Source organism: Eubalaena glacialis, chromosome 16 (genome assembly GCF_028564815.1).
Source record: "Eubalaena glacialis isolate mEubGla1 chromosome 16, mEubGla1.1.hap2.+ XY, whole genome shotgun sequence".
NCBI lineage: Eukaryota > Metazoa > Chordata > Mammalia > Artiodactyla > Balaenidae > Eubalaena > Eubalaena glacialis.
The window spans coordinates 32,899,468-32,920,187 of NC_083731.1; the positions used below are offsets into that span (position 1 = coordinate 32,899,468).

At 37.2% G+C, this 20,720-nt stretch overlaps 1 protein-coding gene across 3 annotated transcripts in view; it reads left to right on the forward strand.

Annotated features, from left to right (window-relative positions):
* Positions 1-20,720, forward strand: part of KLF12 (KLF transcription factor 12) — a 450,322-nt gene that overhangs the window by 406,920 nt on the left and 22,682 nt on the right. The window lies entirely within an intron of this gene.

The window sequence follows — 20,720 nt, forward strand, 5'->3', positions numbered from 1 at the left end:
ATAAGCCAGAATTTTCCTCCTAAAACTAAAAAAAAAAAAAAAAAAAAAAAAATCCTGACACTTCCAGGACCTACAAAATACGGTTCATTATAAGGGAACACTCAAAGCCCATGGTATCTGGCTCTGGTCATCCTGTTCTTGTCTCTTCTGCTTTTTCTTTACCACTCACACATTCTTTTAAGACCCACAAGTCAGGGTCCTACATTAAGCTTGCCCTGATCTTCTCAGAATTAGACACTTTCTCCCTTTACTCCCATAGCGCTTTATTATTCCTCTCTTTATCACATATCATTTCTACGGCTTTTATAATTATGATTCACATACATACGTTGGAGCAATTTTTTATTATCTTAACAGCTGGCACCAAGTTCCTGCAGGAAAAACTCCTGTGGTGTAGAAAATGTGCTTTTAGGAATGCTTGGAGGTAGACTGACAGCTGAACCCCACTCCTGCTTCCCGGCCAAGGACTTGGATGTAACCTTAGGCCCAGGGTTTTTAGTAGGGGAAATCTGCCCCGCGTGTGCCAAGGGAAGGAGTTTGTTGTTTTTCTCTTGAATAAAGATGAGATGGGGGTAGAAGAAACCAGAGAAGAGATGAAGGAGAGAGAGAGTGCCAGCCAGATGTACACTTGCCTGAGGCTGGAGGGGACCAGTGAGCAGCACAAAAGTAGCCAGAAGCATTTTATAAATACAGGAACACTTGGAAGAGAAAAACAAAGCTCCAGGAGTGCCTCAACGTCGATAGTAAAAAGGGCTACTGAACTCAGATGAGCGTTTGTGGTTGTTCTTGATGTGAAGATTGAAGAAGGTGCTGATTTTTACATCCGGATTAATGATAGAGGCCAAGATAGCCCTGAGAATATAAACCTCCCAGAAATTTACATACATCTTTTGGGAGTGAGGGTTGGACTTCCACATGTCATATAATTGGTAAATATTTGAGTCCTTTGTCACCTGAGTCAGATAAATATCCAAATCCTACACCTCACCAGATTATAAACTCTCTCAGAATACTTTTGTGTGCCCACTTGCTTTCCTATGGTGAACCCACAGAAAATATTTGTTGTTTTATTTGATTGAATAAGTAGTGTTAAGATGAAAAATACCTATACACCTGACTGCTATTTATTTAAACTCTCATTTTATGGATTTTCTCAGCAGGAAAAAGCCAAGTAAAAAAATACCAACAGTGCAAATGATATTTAATCATCAATGAATATGGTGCACGAGACTTAGTGTTGTCATCTTGATATATTATAGGTTTTCCATCTTACTCTAGGACTGATGTGATGTAGGAGGAAGTGTAAACTGGAGGTCTTAAGTCTATCATTTCCCAGGCATTTAACCATTCTGAGCATCTATTTTCTCCGCTGTTTCTCAGCTCTTAGACTGCCAATAACAACATCTACCCTGCCCAGCTTTCTGTAATTTTTGTGATGATCTTCTAAGTTTATGTATGGTGATATAAAAGTCATTCTTATGCCATCTGCAGTATTTGATAGTACACAGTAAGTTTACTATAAACAGCACAGTACACATTGAGAGGCTACCAATCATATCTAATAATACTCTGGTCCTGAGAGCTGTGGACAGCGTTTTACCAATAATGGAGAAGAGTGAAGTTAGGAAAGTAAGTGATATTTACATGATGCTTGAAAGCTTGCAAAGTTTTTATCTAACCCTTCTTCTTACGTGAAGAAAGATGGGCCAGGGCTGTACTCTTGGTGGATAGTCTGGCTCCGAGATTTTAGTGATATATGAAGTTCTAGGTTAGAAGTTCTAGGCAAATAGCATAGAAATGGCAGAAACATCAGCTCCATAGAAGCAGGCTAAGAGCAAAACTGAGGTTGGAAAGAAAGTGTAAGTATCAGCAAATAGGAACTTAGTAAGGAATGGCTCTTGGTATAAACATGGTTTCATGGAACCCAAGGTAAAGAAGGAGCTCAAGGGCTTCCCTGGTGGCGCAGTGGTGGAGACTCTGCCTACCAATGCAGGGGACACGGGTTTGAGCCCTGGTCTGGGAAGATCCCACATGCCACGGAGCAGCTGGGCCCGTGAGCCACAATTACTGAGCCTGCGCGTCTGGGGCCTGTGCTCCGCAACAAGAGTGGCCGCGATAGTGAGAGGCCCGCGCACCGCGATGAAGAGTGGCCCCCGCTTGCCACAACTAGAGAAAGCCCTTGCACAGAAACTAAGACCCAACACAGCCATAAAAATAAATAAAAATAAAATAAAAAAAAAAAAAGGAGCTCAAAACGCTTCTCAACCTCTTCTATGAGACCATCATTCCCCTGATACCAAAACCAGATAAAGACGAAAGAAAACTACACAATATCCCTTACGAATATAGGCTCAAGAGCCCTTAACAAAATACAAGCAAACTGAATCTAGCCACATATACAGAAGATTATATACCATGACCAAGAAGGATTTAACCCAGGAATGAGGCTGGTTTGACTCATGAAAATCAATCAATATAATACATTATATTAATAGACTTAAACACAAGACCACATGATTATCTCAACTGATGCAGAAAAGGCATTTGATGAAATTCAACATCTTTTCATGATAAAAACACTCAGCAAACTAGGAATAGAAGGGAATTTCTTTAATCTTATAAAGAACATCTATGAAAAACCCGTATCTAACATCCTTAATGGGTGACTGAATAGTTTTTCTAAGATCAGGAGAAAGACAAGGATGTTTATACTCACCAATTTCATTCAACATTCTAGCCAGGGCAATTCAGAAAAAGAAATAAAAGAAATCCAGATTGGAACAGAAGAAGTAAAATTATCTCTATTTGCAGTTGACATGATCTTGTATATAGAAAATACAAATGAATCCCTTCAAAAACTATGAGAACTAATAAACGAGTTCAGCATGGTTGCTGGACATAAGATCAATATACAAAAATCAACTGTATTTCTATCCACTAACAATGAATTATCTGAAAATAAAATTCAGAAAATAACTCCAACACAACATTGTAAATCAACTATACTTCAATGAAAAAGAAAACAATTCCATTTACAATAACATGAAAAAAAAGAAAAATGCCTTGGAATAAATGTAGCCAAAGCAGTACAAGATTGGAACACTAAAAACTATAAAGCATTATTTTTAAAACAATTAACTCTTAAAAGAAAAGACATTCCATGTTCATAGATTGAAAGACTTATTGCTGTGTAAAATGATAGCATTCCACAAAATGGTAAATAAATCAATGTAATTTCTATCTGAACTCCAACTGCATTTTCTTTTGAGGAAATTGACAAACTGATCCTAAAATTCATACGGAAGTAATCTTGAAAAAACAATCTTGAAAAAAAGAATAAATTTGAAGGACTAACACTTTGCAATTTCAAAATTTACCTCAATACTATAAAGTCAAGACAGTGTGGTACTAGGCCAGGTATGCACATATCGATCAATGGAATAGAAATGAGAGTCTAGAAATAAACCCTTACATTTATGATCAATTGCTTTCTTCACAAAGTTGCCAAGACAATTCAATGAGGAAAGAATCTTTTTCACAAACAATGTTGGAATAACTGTGTATCCACATGTAAAAGAATGATATTAGACTCCTTCCTTTTTTTTTATACCATACACAAACTCAAAATAGATCATAGATCTAAATGTAAGAGCTAAATCTGTAAAGATCTTAGGAAAAAGCTATAGGAGTAAATCTTTGAGCCTGAGGTTAGCTAAAGCCTTCTTAGATATAACAGTAAACACACATACAACTAAATAAATATTAAATTGGACCTAACCAAAATTTAAAACTTTTGTGCTTTAAGGATACAAGAAAGTGAAAAGACAACCCATGGATTGGGAGAAAATATTGGCAAATTTTATATCTGATAAGGGACTTGTATCCAGAATATATAGAAATTTTATAACTCAACAATAAAAGGACAACACAATTTATAAATAGGCAAAGTATTTGAATAGACATTTCTCCAAAGAAGATATACAAATGGCCTATGAGCATATGAAAAGATTCCCAACTTCATTAGTCATTAGGGAAATTGCAAATCAAAACCACAATGAGATACCACCTTACATGCACTAAGATGGCTAAAATCAAAAAGACAGACATAATGTGTTGGTGAGGATAAAAAGAAATTACAAGTTTCTCACAGTGCTGGTGAAATTATAAAATGGTGTAGCCACTTTGAAGAACAGTTTGAAAATTCCTCAAATATTAAATATAGAGTTACCATATCATCTAGTAATTCTGCTCCTAGGTGTATGCCTGAGAGAATTTAAAATATATGTCCACACAAAAACTTGTACAGATATTCATAGCAGCATTATTCTTAATAATCAAAAAGTGGAATCAACCCAAATGTCCGTCAACTAATGAATAAAATGTGATGTATCTGTTTAATGGAATATTATTCATCCATTAAAAAGAATGAAGTATTAATCATTTCATGATGTACATAAATCATTATTCTGTACACCTTAAACTTACACAGTGCTGCATGTCAATTATATTTGAATAAAACTGGAAGAAAACAAAGGAATGAAGTATTGATGCATGCTACAACATGGATAAACCTTAAGGACTTTATGCTTAAGTGAATGAAGCCAGACACAAAAAGCCACATATTGTATGATTCTACTTCTATTAAATATCCAGACTAGCCAAATCCATAAAGACAGAAAGTTGGATTAGTAGTTGCCAGGAGCTGGGAGGAGGGGGTGTGTGGAATGACGGTTAAAGAGTATGGAGTTTCCTTTTGGGGTGATGAAAATATTTTAAAACTAGATAGAGAAGATGGTTCCACAACATTGTGAATATAATGAATGCTACTGAATCGTACACTTTATAGGGTGATTTTATGGTATGTGAATTATATCTTAATAAAGTTATTATTAACCAAAAAAAGGAAGAAGGAGCCCAAGGCTAAGAAGTATATTGGACGTATATTGGACATTGAGTCAGGTCTGCATTACTCTAGGTTAATCTTCCTGACAGCTCCACATTTGAAATATGGGAATCTGAAAATCCAAAAGATTAAATGTCTAAGATACCATAACTAATAAATTATAATAAGCTATAATTCATGCATAGATTTCAGATTACAGTCTATGCTTTTCTCTAGGGACCACAACAAAAAATAGGATTCTTGTTTTCTTTTTTTCCTTAAAGATAATAATATGAACTTATTGATCACAAAACTTTAATTTAGAAGTCTGAGTATTAAAATGAAGATTCAAATTTCACATGTTTTTCTCCATTTTTAAGATCAGCATGTTTTGGTTTTTTTTGTTTTGTTTTGTTTTCCTTGTGTACCACGAGTACTTGACCTAGTTCAGAAAGAACTTTATGAGACATACATTTAAGAATGACTTTATAAAATTAAAACTATATTCTTTTGGGTTGGGAGTTGTATAAGTAAAGTGGAGAATAAACACACCAAATCCTAGGCTATTGTGGCTGAGTTTCCTGGTAGCCAAAGCAGAAAAGTAAATAGGGTGGGGATTTTACTTCTGACTATCTGATGAAAAATATATATATACATCAGTGTTACCAAACACATTTTCTTCCATGCCAAATAAAAATTATAACATAGCTCTTTCTCTCTTTCTCCAACGTCATTGGAGAGTGAAAGAGTCCTAGCTTGAGGGGTCAGGAAACAGTGTCTGGTTCCACCTCTGCTACTGTTTAGCTGTATGGGCTTGGCATAAGTTAGTTTAATTAATTTTCTGAGCCTTGGTTTCCTCATCTTCTAAATGTCTTTCAAATATGAATTTGGGTCACATTAATATACCTTCTAACTTTTCCAACATTAATTTGGCAAAGTATTCAAAGATTAAGTTGAGTTTTCAAGACGGAAATAAAAAACAGGTAAAATATTCCCTCCGTTAGATGGGAAGATTTTTGGTTTTCTCCAAAATTCAAATACAGCCACATTTTATGGTAGGAGAAATGCCTATTTGTGGCGCCAGATAGCCCTTTTGGTCAACAAAAACTCAAGTGGGACATTACTAATGAGTTCTACTTGGCCTTGTTATTTTTTTTCTTTTTTAAATTTTAGATGTTTTTCCAAAAATTCAAGTGAATGGTAACCAAATTATTTCAGATAATAGTCACTGTTAGGTAAGAATGGCTAATGATATATATTTTTTTTGAATTTTTGAGTTTTATTTATTGTTTTATACAGCAGATTCTTATTAGTTATCCATTTTATACATATTAGTGTATATATGTCAATCCCAGTCTCCCAATTCATCCCACCACACATCCCCTCCACCACTTTCCCCCCTTGTTGTCCATACGTTTGTTCTCTACATCTGTGTCTCTATTTCTGCCCTGCAAACTGGTTCATCTGTACCATTTTTCTAGGTTCCATATATATATGCATTAATATACGATATTTGTTTTTCTCTTTCTGACTTACTTCACTCAGCATGACACTCTCTAGATCCATCCACGTCTCTACAAATGACCCAATTTCATTCCTTTTTATGGCTGAGTAATATTCCATTGTATATATGTACCATATCTTCTTTATCCATTCGTCTGTCGATGGGCATTTAGGTTGCCTCCATGACCTGGCTATTGTAAATAGTGCTTCAATGAACATTGGGGTGCATGTGTCTTTTTGAATTATGGTTTTCTCTGGGTATATGCCCAGTGTAGGATTGCTGGGTCATATAGTAATTCTATTTTTAGTTTTTAAGGAACCTCCATACTGTTCTCCATAGTGGCTGTATCAATTTACATTCCCACCAACAGTGCAAGAGGGTTCCCTTTTCTCCACACCCTCTCCAGCACTTACTGTTTGTAGATTTTCTGATGATGCCCATTCTAACTGGTGTGAGATGATACCTCACTGTAGTTTTGATTTGCATTTCTCTAATAATTAGTGATGTTGAGCAGCTTTTCATGTGCTTCTTAGCCATCTGTATGTCTTCTTTGGAGAAATGTCTATTTAGGTCTTCTGCCCATTTTTGGATTGGGTTGTTTGTTTTTATAATATTGAGCTGCATGAGCTGTTTATATATTTTGGAGATTAATCCTTTGTCCGTTGATTCGTTTGCAAATATTTTCTCCCATTCTGAGGGTTGTCTTTTCATCTTGTTTGTAGTTTCCTTTGCTTTGCAAAAGCTTTTAAGTTTCATTAGGTCCCATTTGTTTATTTTTGTTTTTATTTCCATTACCCTAGGAGGTGGATCAAAAAGATCTTGCCGTGGTTTATGTCAAAGAGAATTCTTCCTATGTTTTCCTCTAAGAGTTTTATAGTGTCCGGTCTTCCATGTAGGTCTCTATTCCATTTTGAGTTTATTTTTGTGTATGTGTTAGGGAGTGTTCTAATTTCATTCTTTTACATGTAGCTGTCCAGTTTTCCCAGCACCACTTATTGAAGAGACTATCTTTTCTCCATTGTATATCCTTGCCTCCTTTGTCATAGATTAGTTGACCATAGGTGTGTGGGTTTATCTCTGGGCTTTCTATACTGTTCCATTGATCTATATTTCTGTTTTTGTGCCAATACCATATTGTCTTGATTACTGTAGCTTTGTAGTATAGTCTGAGTCAGGGAGTCTGATTCCTCCAGCTCAGTTTTTTTCCCTCAAGACTGCTTTGGCTATTCAGGGTCTTGTGTCTCCATACAAATTTTAAGATTTTTTGTTCTAGTTCTGTAAAAAATGCCATTGATAATTTGATAGGGATTGCACTGAATCTGTAGATTGCTTTGGGTAGTAGAGTCATTTTCACAATATTGATTCTTCCAATCCAAGAACATGGTATATCTCTCCATCTGTTTAAATCATCTTTAATTTCTTTCATTAATGTCATATAGTTTTCTGCATACAGGTCTTTTGTCTTCCTAGGTAGGTTTATTTCTAGGTATTTTATTCTTTTTGTTGCAATGGTGAATGGGAGTGTTTCCATAATTTCTCTTTCAGATTTTTCATCATTAGTGTATAGGAATGCAAGAGATTTCTGTGCATTAATTTTGTATCCTGCAACTTTACCAAATTCATTGATTAGCTCTAGTAGTTTTCTGGTGGCATCTTTAGGATTCTCTATGTATAGTATCATGTCATCTGCAAACAGTGACAGTTTTACTTCTTTTCCAATTTGTATTCCTTTTATTTCTTTTTCTTCTCTGATTGCCGTGGCTAGGACTTCCAAAACTATGTTGAATAATAGTGGTGAGAGTGGACATCCTTGTCTTGTTCCTGATCTTAGAGGAAATGGTTTCAGTTTTTCACCATTCAGAATGATGTTTGCTGTGGGTTTGTCGTATATGGCCTTTATTATGTTGAGGTAGGTTCCCTCTATGCCCACTTTCTGGAGAGTTTTTATCATAAATGGGTGTTGAATTTTGTCAAAAGCTTTTTCTGCATCTATTGAGATGATCATGTGGTTTTTATTCTTCAATTTGTTAATATGGTGTATCATATTGATTGATTTGCATATATTGAAGAATCCTTGCATCCCTGGGATAAATCCCACTTGATCATGGTGTATGATCCTTTTAATGTGTTGTTGGATTCTGTTTGCTACTATTTTGCTGAGGATTTTTACATCTATATTCATCCATGTTATTGATCTGTAATTTTCTTTTTTTGTAGTATCTTTGTCTGGTTTTGGTATCAGGGTGATGGTGGCCTCATAGAATGAGTTTGAGAGTGTTCCTTCCTCTGCAATTTTTTGGAAGAGTTTGAGAAGCATGGGTGTTAGCTCTTCTCTAAATGTTTGATAGAATTCACCTGTGAAGCCATCTGTTCCTGGACTTTTGTTTGTTGGAAGATTTTTAATCACAATTGCAATTTCATTACTTGTGATTTTTCTCTTCATATTTTCTATTTCTTCCTGGTTCAGTCTGGGAAGGTTATACCTTTCTAAATTTGTCCATTTTTTCCAGGTTGTCCATTTTATTGGCATAGAGTTGCTTGTAGTAGTCTCTTAGGATGCTTTGTATTTCTGCGGTGTCTGTTGTAACATCTCCTTTTTCATTTCTAATTTTATTGAGTCCTCTCCTTCTTTTTCTTGATAAGTCTGGCTAATGGTTTATCAACTTTGTTTATCTTCTCACAGAACCAGCTTTTAGTTTTATTGATCTTTGCTATTGTTTTCTTTGTTCCGTTTCATTTATTTCTGCTCTGATCTTTATGATTTCTTCCCTTCTATTAACTTTGGGTTTTGTTTGTTCTTCTTTCTCTAGTTCCTTTAGGTGTAAGGTTAGATTGTTTATTTGTGATTTTTCTTGTTTCTTCAGGTAGACTTATATTGCTATAAACTTCCCTCTTAGAACTGCCTTTGCTGCATCCCATAGGTTTTGGATCGTCCAGTTTTCATTGTCGTTTGTCTCTAGGTATTTTTTTGATTTCCTTTGATTTCTTCAGTGATCTCTTGGTTATTTAATAACGTATTGTTTAGCCTCCATGTGTTTGTGTTTTTTATGCTATTTTTTCCCCTGTAATTTATTTCTAATCTCATAACGTTGTGGTCGGAAAAGATGCTTGATATGATTTCAGTTTTCTTAAAATTACCCAGGCTTGATTTGTGACCCAAGATGTGATCTATCCTGGAGAATGTGCCGTGTGCACTTGAGAAAAAAGTGTAATCTGCTGTTTTCGGATGGCATGTCCTATAAATATCAATTAAATCTATCTGGTCTATTGTGTCATTTAAAGCTTCTGTTTCCTTATTAATTTTCTGTCTGGATGATCTGTCCATTGATGTAAGTGAGGTGTTACAGTCCCCCACTATGATTGTGTTACTGTCAATTTCCTCTTTTATAGCTGTTAGCAGTTGTCTTTTGTATTGAGGTCCTCCTATGTTGGGTGCATATATATTTATAATTGTTATATCTTCTTCTTGGATTGATCCTTTTATCATTATGTAGTGTCCTTCCTTGTCTCTTGTAACATTCTTTATTTTAAAGTCTATTTTATCTGATATGAGTATAGCTACTCCAGCTTTCTTTTGATTTCCATTTGCATGGAATATCTTTTTCCATCCCCTCACTTTCAGTCTGTATGTGTCCCTAGGTCTGAAGTGGGTCTCTTGTAGACAGCATATATATGGGTCTTGTTTGTGTATCCATTCAGCAAACCTGTGTCTTTTTGTTGGAGCATTTAATCCATTCACGTTTAAGGTAATTATCGATATGTATGTTCCTATGACCATTTTCTTAATTGTTTTGGGTTTGTTTTTGTAGGTCCTTTTCGTCTCTTGTGTTTCCCACTGAGAGAAGTTCCTTTAGCATTTGTTGTAGAGCTGGTTTGGTGGTGCTGAATTCTCTTAGCTTTTGCTTGTCTGTAAAGCTTTTGATTTCTCTGTCGAATCTGAATGAGATCCTTGCCGGGTAGAGTCATCTTGGTTGTAGGTTCTTCCCTTTCATCACTTTAAGTATATCATGCCACTCCCTTCTGGCTTGTAGAGTTTCTGCTGAGAAATCAGCTGTTAACCTTATGGGAGTTCCCTTGTATGTTATTTGTTGTTTTTCCCTTGCTGCTTTCAATAATTTTTCTTTGTCTTTAATTTTTGTCAATTTGATTACTATGTGTCTCGGCATGTTTCTCCTTGGGTTTATCCTGCCTGGGACTCTCTGCACTTCCTGGGCTTGGGTGGCTATTTCCTTTCCCATGTTAGGGAAGTTTTCAACTATAATCCCTTCCAATATTTTCTCTGGTCCTTTCTCTCTCTCTTCTCCTTCTGGGACCCTGTAATGTGAATGTTGTGTTTAATGTTGTTCCAGAGGTCTCTTAGGCTGTCTTCATTTCTTTTCATTCTTTCTTCTTTATTCTGTTCCGTGGCAGTGAATTCCACCTTTCTGTCTTCCAGGTCACTTATCCGTTCTTCTGCCTCAGTTATTCTGCTGTTGATTCCTTCTAGTGTATTTTTCATTTCAGTTATTGTATTGTTCATCTCTGTTTGTTTGTTCTTTAATTCTTCTAGGTCTTTGTTAAACATTTCTTGCATCTTCTCGATCTTTGCCTCCATTCTTTTTCTGAGGTCCTGGATCACCTTCACTATCATTATTCTGAATTCTTTTTCTGGAAGGTTTCCTATCTCCACTTAATTTAGTTGTTTTTCTGGGGTTTTATCTTGTTCCTTCATCTTGTACATAGCCCTCTGCCTTTTCATCTTGTCTATCTTTCTGTGATTGTGGTTTTTGTTCCACAGGCTGCAGGATTGTAGTTCTTCTTGCTTCTGCTGTCTGCCCTCTGGTGGATGAGGCTATCTAAGAGGCTTGTGCAAGCTTCCTGATGAGAGGGACTGGTGGTGGGTAGAGCTGGCTGTTGCTCTGGTGGGCAGAGCTCAGTAAAACTTTAATCCACTTGTCTGCTGATGGGTGGGGCTGGGTTCCCTCCCTGCTGGTTGTTTGGCCTGAGGCAACCAAACACTGGAGCCTACCTGGGCTCTTTCATGGGGCTGATGGCGGACTCTGGGAGGGCTCATGCCAAGGAGTGCTTCCCAGAACTTCTGCTGCCAGTGTCCTTATCCTCATGGTGAGCCACAGCCACCCCCTGCCTCTGCAGGAGACCCTCCAACACTAGCAGGTAGGTCTGGTTCAGTCTCCATTGCGGTCACTGCTCCTTCCCCTGGGTCCCAATGTGCACACTACTTTGTGTGTGCCCTCCAAGAGTGGAGTCTCTGTTTCCCCCAGTCCTGTCGAAGTCCTGCAATAAAGTCCCGCTAGCCTTCAAAGTCTGATTGTTTAGGAATTCCTCCTCCTGTTGCCGGACCCCCATGATGGGAAGCCTGACGTGGGGCTTAGAACCAGTCCAGTGAGTGGACTTATGTGGTATAAGTGTTCTCCAGTTTGTGAGTCACCCACCCAGCAGTTATGGGATTTGATTTTATTGTGATTGCACCCCTCCTACCATCTCACTGTGGCTTCTCGTTTGTCTTTGGGTGTGGGGTATCTTTTTTGGTGAGTTCCAGTGTCTTCCTGTCGATGATTGTTCAGCAGTTAGTTGTGATTCCAGTGCTCTCGCAAGAGGGAGTGAGAGCACATCCTTCTACTCCGCCATCTTGAACCAATCTGGCCTTGTTATTTATATATACCTGTATGAGCAATTAAAAACTGTTTCAATAATTTATGTAAGTACCAGATAGTTAACTGATATAATTTCAGTGCTCTTTAATAAAACAAATCTCTAGTGGAACATAGACCTGGTTAATGACAAGCGTAAAATAGATGGAGGCTGTGTGGATGGTCATGTGAAAAGTTTATTTGTGGTTCCCTTACAATACCTCATTAGAATTGTATATTTGGAACAATTTATGTATGTTTTAATATTTAAGACACAGAGTCTTATTATATACTGTCCTTGCCTAGGGTATATCCAAACAACTACCTTAAGACTGAATCTGCCTTATAAGAAGATCCTTCTGATATGGAAAAATTAACCTGTTTATATCAAATTCTGCCCTAGAGCAGTGTTATGGTGAGACTCCAGTGTGTGCCCTTGGGAACGTCCTCATGGGGCGGACTGTGTTTCCCAAGTTCCTTTCTCTCTTCCTTTCCCGTCACCCTTTCCAGCACCTACTGATATGCCAGCTTCTAGAGAGGCATGCATGTGACCACATCTTCATTCTTGAGGAGTTTAAAGTTTATCTTTAATGAAATAAGGAGAACTTATTTTTCTAACTTAGCGCAATTCTAGAGGGTCTCAAAATCAGAGGGGTTCAAGGGCCACACCAATAAGATAAATGCATAGTGCTGTCCTTATAAGGCAACAGGGAGTTGTAGGACTCGTGCCAACCTGGGGAGGACAGTGCCTACCTTAAAGGCATTCTGATTAATTAATCCTGTTCAGATCTAGAAAGTATTTTTTTTAGGTTTAAATGATCCATCAAGCTATATCTCCTGGCATGAAACATAATTTAAACCCCAATGTTTCCTGAAGAAATTCTGTGGAAACGTTCTTCTGAATATTTCAGTAAGTTATATGTCTTCTGTTCCATGTCCAGTGTAAGTCAGAAATCCACACTTGTGGGAATTCCCTGGCATCCAATGGTTAGGACTCCGTGCTTTCACTGCTGTGGACCCAGGTTTGATCCCTAGTTGGGGAACTAAGATCCCACGAGCCGCGAGGTGCAGCCAAAAAAAAAAAAGAAAGAAAACAAAAGAAATCTGCACTTGTTTCAGGACCCTTGTTCCATTCGGCATTATGAATTGATTTTATGGGGAAAAGTCTTTACAATGCTTACAGTGTTCCCCCAAAAGAAACTTTTGAATAGATATTGCATATCTGAAATGGATCTTTTTTGTTAACAAATAATCCTCTCTCAACTTGTAATATCAATTCATCATAAAAGTTTGATAGTATAAGCAATCACAGCAAATGCCATTAATGATTCACTTTTGTCTGTTTATCTATTTTACTTTTTTGCTTACACAGCTTATGATTTTACTTACTTGCTAAAATATGATGAATCAGGAAAACAGCAGAGCCTGTAACAGTTCTGATTATTTTAATGGTCCTAGATAGTAATGAAAAATACTTAGTAGCAGCTGTTATTTTTAAGGAAAATCATGATATACTATGAATCTATCTGCAGACCCACCTAAAAAAACTTCATTGGTAAACCCATTATATTTTAATTAGTAGGAGATTTCATTTATTAGAATAATAATTAGAAATACACTTGGACACATTCTGTTCATATGAAAAAGTGTCAAATTCTAGTGGAATGTATGCCAGGATTGAGCTTTGGGACATGTTTCAGCAAATTATTACTCTTGATTTATACATTTTGTGAAATGGATTTATTTTTTTTGAATCCAGATTTGAATGTAAAGTGGTGTATAATGTTTTAGTCACAGCTTCTGGAGAGATTGGCAACTACTAATCTTACAATTTCAAATCTGCTCAAAAGTAGTTTTCTGTAGGAAACTATGGGCAGGAATGAAGGAGGTGAATCTGTGAATCAGTGAATCTGTGCTGCCTTGGAATGTAGCTTCTGGGGACCGGAGGGTGAATGTATCTAACGCCTTTTCCCTAATTCATGTCATAGAAAAGGCACTGACATGGTTTGATGGAAGCTAGATAGAGTCTGTGATAGTACGGAAGAGAAATATAAAGATTCCTGCTTCTGAGAGCCATCTGCTGGCTAAGACAAAGCCTGCAAAAAACCCACAAATGTCTGGCTTGTCCACGTGAATAGAATCTCAATTACTAAGATTTATGTAACTCCGATTTAACTGAAATTCTCATCAACTCTTTTTTCGGCATGTGGCCTCGATATTTTTTTTTATATCTTTATTGGAGTGTAACTGCTTTACAATGGTGTGTTAGTTTCTGCTGTACAACAAAGTGAATCAGCTATATGTACACATATAGCCCCATATCCCCTCCCTCTTGAGCCTCCCTCCCACCCTCCCCATCCCACCCCTCTAGGTCTTCACAAAGCATCGAGAGCTGATCTCCCTTGCTATGCAGCAGGTTCCCGGTAGCCATCCATTTTAATTTGGAAGTGTATATATGTCAATGCTACTCTCTCACTTCGTCCCAGCTTCCCCGTCCCCCGCTGCGTCCTCAAGTCCGTTCTCTACGTCTGTGTCTTTATTTCTGCCCTGCCCCTAGGTTCATCAGTACCGTTTTTTTAGATTCCATATATATGCATTAGCATATGGTATTTGTTTTTCTCTTTCTGACTTACTTCACTCTGTATGACAGACTCTTGGTCCATCCACCTCATTACAAATAACTCAATTTCATTCCTTTTTATGGCTGAGTAGTATTCCATTGTATATATATATGCCACATCTTCTTTATCCATTCATCTGTCGATGGACATTTAGGTTGCTTCCGTGTCCTGGCTATTGTAAATATTGCTGCAATGAACATTGTGGTACATGTAGCTTTTTGCATTACGGTTTTTTCAGGGTATATGCCCAGTAGTGGGATTGCTTGGTCATATGGTAATTCTATTTTTAGTTTTTTAAGGAACCTCCATACTGTTCTCCATAGTGGTTGTATCAATTTACCTTCCCACCACCAGTGCAGGAAGGTTCCCTTTTCTCCACACCCTCTCCAGCATTTATTGTTTCTAGATTTTTTGATGGTGTGGCCTCGATATTTCATTCTCAACGTGGTGTTTGATTTACTAACAAGGAAGTAGTTCTTGCTTCCGTCTCTTCTGTGGCAGAAGCTGATTCAGAATTCCTGTAGGTGATATTTATGTCCTGTTGAAAACGATTTTAAAGCAAACTTTGGAAAACAGTACAAAATATACTCTTAAGACTGAGTGTTCCCCCTTCCCTTAAGGTAACTCTGTCATGCAACCAACTCTAAATGCTTTTTAGTACAATTGTAAATAAACTAAAATGGCAGGGAAGGAACTAGTTCTGTGGTCTTGATGGTCAAGGAAGACTTAATCGCATACCGCTGCCAAACTCAGTCTTCTAAAAACATGTCCCTGGAAGGAAATATATATTTTACAACAACCTTAAGACAGTATTTTTTAAGGTAGATTAATAGTAAGTAATTATACTGAGTACCTCTACTGGCAGTATTAATAAAACAGTTTACCTTAAAATTCTCAAGAGAAAAGTATATTATAGCAGGCTACGTTTAAGAATGCTTTTATGTGCTGTTGTTTTCTATAATAGGATTAGAGGGGAAATTTAAATGATACAGATTATTTTGTTGCTTTTTCATATTGTGTTATATGCTGGTTTATATTCCTGTTTACCTGAGTCAACAGAACATATTAACTAGTATTGGGTTCTGGAGTCAATCCACCACTTGGGTTCAAATCCTGGTGTGGTCACCAACTTTGTTTTGGCCTAGGTCTTAACCTCTCTTTGCCTCAGTTTCCTCATCTAGTACTAGAGGTACTAATAATATTGACCTCCGAGAGTTGCTTTGAAGCTTAAAGCGTTTAGAGCAGTGCCTGTCACATGGTAAGCATTCTGTAAACGTCAGCCATCATGGTTATCCTCAGCCATCCTCCTTGGCGTTCTGTTGAGATGATAAGATGTGAATTTGCTGAAGCACCTTCTATCCCTCTGTTTTCTGCTCTTGTTTTAAAATTTAGGATGTGTGTGTCCTCCCTTCCCAGCCTTAAACGAATGTCCTGGCTTTTTTTTTCTAACTCCTATAGAAACTCCAATTTCAGTGAAGGGCATCTCATCACACTCAGGTCACACGTGACAAATGGCCTTTTATTACGTGCTGATTACAGTTAACCTTCATTTCTTTCATGGCAGCCGTGTGGTGCCTTTTATTTAAATAGAGCTGTTCCTGGATATGAGTTTTCGAGCCTCTCTGGGTTTAATTCTAATTTAACTTGCCATTCCAAGTGGGACTATTGTGTAACTGAAGGCGTGATGCACCCATTTGTTTTCTCTACGCCTAATTATTACAACGCAGTGCCTGTGAGGCCCCCTCGGGCATTCATTCACTTTTCTAAATGGTGGAACCTTCTGGGGAAGGGAGTGGGCCTTTAGTTATTGTTCTTTTGAACTTCATGGGTATGTTTATTAGTGCAGTGTCTGGGAACACACTAGCAACTCTTTTACCCTGACCATTTTCATCGTACCGGGCTTATTACCAAGGATTATTGGAAGAATCCTCTGCTGGCGTAGGCAGTAGTTTCTTACGCATTTCCATTCTTCAGAACAAGGCCAACTTTTGAAGCACACAAGTCAGTGTGCGTGCATTTGAGGATACCTGAAGTGCTTTGGGAACAAAGGGCACATGGCTTTCAGAAAGCATAGGAAGGGCAGAATAGAAACACCCAACATGTAATTATAGCTATTCTGTTACCAAATACCGTGCTTTTGAGCCCCAGAGTGAGACGGGACAGGTTGAGTTAGAATCATTCCTTCACCCTTTCGCGCTCACCTAGATGCTTACCCAGGATCAAAGGGGAGCTTTTTCTTTCATTCACCAGCATCTTGTACGTGTTCAGAGGGATCTCAGCAGTCTCCCACTGAGAATTTTAATTGTAAGCCATGCTTTAGAATGCCATTCTCTTGAACTTAGAGCAAAGAACCAAGACACTTATATGTACATGTGGTTTTTTATTTTTTTAAACTTTTTTTTTTTAATAAATTTATTTGTTTTTGGCTGTGTTGGGTCTTCGTTGCTGCGAGCGGGCTTTCTCTAGTTGCAGCGAGCAGGGGCTACTCTTCGTTGCGGTGCACGGGCTTCTCATTGCAGTGGCTTCTCTTGTTGCGGAGCATAGGCTCTAGGCGCGCAGGCTTTAGTAGTTGTGGCGCACGGGCTCAGTAGTTGTGGCTTGCGGGCTCTAGGTGCTTGGGCTTCAGTAGTTGTGGCACACGGGCTTAGTTGCTCCGCGGCATGTGGGATCTTCCCGGACCAGGGCTCGAATCCGTGTCCCCTGCATTGGCAGGCGGATTCTTAACCACTGCGCCACCAGGGAAGCCCTGTACATGTGGTTTTAATGGTTACCCAGAATCCCAGATATTCAGTAGCCACTTTGTATACTATAGCGTTTAAAACATGAAATTTAGGGAAATGAGAGTAAGAGTGGGAATTGAGTGACCATTATTGGAAGATTTGCAGTCAAAGGATCCTGGTAAGGATTAATTAACCAATTAAAGATTCATTAATTAGTTGATTATATTAAATTAAAAATTAGGAATACCTGACTTAATACACTCTTCCATTCATCCACCTATTCATTCATTCCATTTAGCAAACATTTCTTATATGCCCACAATGTTCTAGGCTCCAGAGACACAAAAATACTTGGTACCAGCACCGTGACTATCAGATTTCCTGCCATGGACTTGGCGTGGCCAAACACCCAATCCACAATTGTCTTCCACCTACGGTGCCCCCTAACTGTAGGATCATGCCATGGGCCCCAGTACAGCAGCAGTCCTCTGTGACGCTGGTTTGTCCTCTCCTCTTCCTGTGTTCTTTAAGCTCTTCTGCACTTTTTATTCTTTTTCACTTCAGCCCCACTTACCTTCCTGCCTTTCCACAAAGAGATCAAATAAGTTCTGAAAGGTACAGGCTAGCCTAAGGTTCTTTGATATCTTCTGAGGATGTCTCTACCATTTAAAAAGGGGAACCAGGGAAAATTTTACCCACTGAATATCATTTTAAAGCTAGTTTTTGCTGGGTCCAGCTATTCATTGCACATACCTTTTTAAAAATTATTTTTATCATCATCGTCATCTTTACACAAATACCTTTAGGTGGTTGTTCTTCATAATGTCCTAAAACATTTCACTTTAAAATGAGGGAAACCAGGGTATGAAGTTTTGTAGAACATTAAGGCCATCCACCTAACCTGTCTTCATTTAACGTAAATTCAGAAATCTGAGTGCAGTAATTTTATACCATTCTATAGCCCTTGCTTTCCCTTCTCTGCCTGCCATATAGTTCAGTAGTTGATTGACTATATAGCAGCATTACTTCAGTCCCTTAAAGACCTACTTAGTAGTTACTTAGTTTTTTATTTCAGATTTATTTTTCACTTTTCTCTGTATACATGTATATATAGCAAAATAAATAGCTAAAGTCAACTATGGGCAAACAATATGTGTGTGTGATTATGCTTAGTTACATTTAGACTTCTGCATATTAGTGTGTAGAAGTTATTGTACAAAACAAAGGGTTCTTATTATAGACTTTAAGTTATAATTTGAAGGAAACAAATACCATATCATATTCTCAATTTAAAAGATGTCAAACATACCACAACGTGAAAGTTTCCATTTTTGAGGGCCCCCAGAGACAAGATCCATATTTGTTTTTATGACTAGATATTCAAGAAGTGAATTACTGTTGCCCTATTATCACACACACACAGTATTAATTATTTGCAAAAATCACAGCCTATGCCAGAACATACCTTGTTAGGAGTGACTAAAGCTGTTCTCTCATGGGCAGACCTGTCACACTATTTTGACTCTTTTCACAATAGGCTCCGATCCCTACAACTGAGTCAATGGTGTGGAAAACCACAAATCCGTATTGAGTGATAAGAAGGCTGAAAAAGTGGCTTAGCTGTCCCATATGTTCTTTCCTTCAACTACTAGAAACCTTGCACAAAACTGTTTAAGATACTAGTAGATAAACATCATTTATATTTGATCTTATCTAATAATGTGAAGCCTTGGCTACTGAATCTGTTATTTGTACAAGTGAAAAGATCCACTGAAAACCTAAAAGGCACGTACATGGAAGGAGACATTCAAAACAAGTTCACTGGAGCAATGTTATAGTGAAATATTAGAAATAATTTATATGTCCATCACCTAGGAAATGGATTTTAAAATGCTGGGATGATATTCTTTGGACTACTCCCGTATTTCATCTGAGTCAAGGATCAACCAACTACAGCCCATGGATCAATTACAGCCCACTATTTGTTTTGTAAATAAAGTTTTATTGGAACATAGCCATACTCATTTGTTTATATATTTACCTATAGCTACTTTCATGCTACAATTGCAGGGTTGATTTGTTACAACATAGACTGTATGACTCTCAGTCAAAATAAAATATTCACTATCTAGCCCTTTACAGAAACAATTTACCAACTCCTGATCTAGGTTAAAACACCATCTGTTGTAAAATACACCATTACTTTATATACCACTAAGAAAGAAAAAAAAAATATGTCAAACTATGACAAGCTGTCAAATGTCAGAAGCATCCTGCTTTTAGAGACATTAAAATATTAAAATATTCATCTTAGAATCAATGAACTGTGGTATATAGCATTTCAAATAAACAATACAGTGTATCAATATGAACAGATCTCAGATCCTCGGTGTCAAGTGAACAAAAGTCAAGTGTAGAACAATTTGCAGAATGATGTGAACAGCATATTATTTATATGTCTCTTAAAAGACACCAAACAATATAATGAGTTTCCATGAATGCAGATATATATCAGTGAGCATGATTTAAAAGAATTGGAAGAATTTAAAGAAAGCTGATGATAGAGGTTTTCCCTGGGAGGAGAAGGGACCAGGATAATGATAGAAGGGGGGAGGGGTATCTCTATCTGTTGTGTTCAGGTTTTTCAAGGATTGATTTATTAATAGAAAGGAATTTTAAAAAGCATCAAAGCATGGAAAACCTGGAAAAAAGTAATGTCAAAGTATTAATAATGGTAAATTTTTTATAGTAGGAATATGGGTGATTTCTTTTTTTTAGTGTATTTCACTGTAATTTTCAAGAACTTCATGAATAACTAAAGACGATGAGTCATGTTCTTCATTTCTATCTCAATCAAAAGAGATTAAGGTTGGAAGAAGTACATGTTAATCAGTTACCTGACATTACAAACTAATCCTGTTTTTCTACTGTGGCATTAAGGTTAAACAATGTACAAGTCAGGGCCAAATTTCATAGTTAAAACTTTTTTTCATAATGTGGTACAGCTAATCTTTCAATACAGTGAACTTTATTCCTCACCGTGAAAAACCACCACCAAGAAAAGTCAAATGTCAGGTGCATTTTACAGAACTGAAAAAGCTTGTCATGAGTCATGTTATTGATGTACTGATGTCATTTCTTTCAACCCGACCTTACTTGTTTTGAAATTACGTTGTGATTTTACACGATTTTATATGTTGTCACATGCAGTTCAGACCCTCATGTTACTTATTAAATGCATTCATTTTGTCATTTGTCTATGGCAGGTCTTCCTAAAATATTCTCTGTAAGTGTCTTCACAAGTTCAAAACTTTGAGGGATAGTTTTAACACCGCCAGATTATTTCTTTTGATGATGGGGATC